Source organism: Caenorhabditis briggsae (assembly GCF_000004555.2).
Source record: "Caenorhabditis briggsae complete genome, chrX, whole genome shotgun sequence".
Lineage (NCBI taxonomy): Eukaryota > Metazoa > Nematoda > Chromadorea > Rhabditida > Rhabditidae > Caenorhabditis > Caenorhabditis briggsae.
The window spans coordinates 9656133-9658448 of NC_013491.2; positions in this window are offsets into that span (position 1 = coordinate 9656133).

Consider the following 2316-nt stretch of genomic DNA (forward strand, 5'->3'; position numbering starts at 1 on the left):
TGGCGCAGCAGTTCAATGTTACTAAACGTGCCATCGAGAAGATCTTGAAGCAGTTTCGGGATGAGGTAATATTCAAAAATAGTATAGTTATGGAAAAAAATGTTTAGGGAGCCTTGGTGGAGCGAAAATCGCCTGGAAGACCGCGTATCACGTCGAAGAACATGGATCGGAACATCGTCCGAGTTTCAAGAGAGGATCCCCAGAGAAGTTCTACGGACATTCAGATGGTCGTGAAGACTCCAAATGAAGTCACACCATCCCTGAGAACCGTCAGAAGACGTCTTCAAGATGCTGGACTCCATGGACGACGGCCAGCTAAGAAACCATCGATCAGCAAGAAGAACAGAATCGCCCGCGTAGCATGGGCCAGAGCTCATCTCCACTGGGGACGTCAGGATTGGGCTAATCACGTGTTCAGCGACGAATCCAAGTTCAATCTGTTCGGTACTGACGGTATCAAGTGGATTCGCCGTCCGGTTGGATGTCGGTTCGATCCCAGCTACCAGCTCCAAACCGTCAAGCATGGAGGTGGATCGGTGATGGTCTGGGGCTGCTTCTCTGGGACTTCAATCGGCCCGCTGAGATGAATTACAAGCATCATGGATCGCTTTGTCTATGAAGACATCTTGGAGAACACAATGAGACCCTGGGCAAGGTCTACTGTGGGCCGGGCGTTCGTTTTCCAACAGGATAACGACCCGAAGCACACCTCGAAGCACATCAAGGAGTGGTTCCGACGCCGCCACGTGGATCTTCTGGACTGGCCAAGTCAATCTCCGGACTTGAATCCGATCGAACACCTCTGGGAGCATGTCGAGAGACAGCTTAGAGGGGTTCGTGCCTCGAATGCCAACCAGAAGTTCGACCAACTCCAAGATGTCTGGCAGGCCATCCCGATGTCTGTCATCGACACCATTCTCGACTCGATGCCAAGAAGATGTCAAACGGTAATCGACGCCAAAGGCTTCCCAACGAAGTACTAAAGCTATTTTATTCATTTTCTATTATTATTTTTCGTTTACCGGTCTATCCTAGATCTCAGAAGTCAAAGTTCCATTTACCGGTTTTTTGCAATTTTCATGAATTTTTCGATTTTTTTTCAATTTTTTGAAATTTTGACTATTCTTGTTGTTGAATCAGTTTCTTTTACCGTTTTAAACTTTGTCTTAAAATATCAGATTGATCGGGAAGTTTCAGAAAAGTTATGCTCGAAAAACTATTTGCGAATACCTTTTTGGCCAGTACTGTAGCAGCTTTGTATATTGATAAGCATTCATATTAAATTATAAAATAAAAAGGTTTTCCGGTTTTCGAAATTTCTGATTTTTTCATATCAAAAGATTGGCGAAAAATTGACAAACAGAAACAGCAAAAAAGAATAATTCTCGAGACCGGCAAGAAAACTTTAATCGTGCACCGTCGATGTACCGTAGTTCAAAAATCTTTAATTCTGAAAAAATGGGGAATATCCCGATCAGAATTTGATTTTGGAAATGGTATGAATTTTCGGAGTTCTTGGAATTCTGATGTGTTCCAAACATCCCTGAATTTTATGCAAACCTTTTATTTTCGGTATGTTTACCAAATTTTACCAATTTCTACTTTAAGAAATCTCTTTATCCTTCTTCAGATTTTGTTCCCTAAAACAGCAATCTCCTTATTTTTCACCCAGGTCCAAATAGTTGTTGTTTGTTTGTAACATGATCAGTCATGAATCTGTAACAACTTGTGTTTGTGCTGTAAAAGCATGCATTTTCAAGCAATAACAGTACGGAATGACAACAAAAGTGATGTTAACTAGTAGTGGGAACAAAGTCCGAGAATTGTCTGAAATGCATGGTTTCCAGAATTTCCTATGCGATGTTTCACTTTTTATTTTCAATTTTGAACTCAAGGACATACTTTTTATTTTCGACTTGAGTAATTGAAAGTTTGCATTGTTTATGGAAGGTCCTTTATCGGGTTCTCCAATCTTTCAATTTCGATTTCTAATGTGTTTGTCATATGACACGAACGGTGCAGTGCAGTTCAATGAAAACGAAACGTCGGTGTCTGTTTCATCTTATTTTGCCATCTCTAGTATCACGTGAACCATCATTGGCGCGAAAATTTCCGAATTTCAAACTTCATGTGTTACAACAAATTGTTTTTTAATAGTGAGATGTACATTTGCATGCCCCTGGTCGTTTTTGCCACTTCTCAAGTAGTCGATGCAAAAATGCTGAAGCCTTCGGATGAGTATTTGAGAAGACGACGGAAAATAGCGTGAAACAGCCGTCGGCATCATACAATCGTAAGTGGGAGGAGACCCGAGGA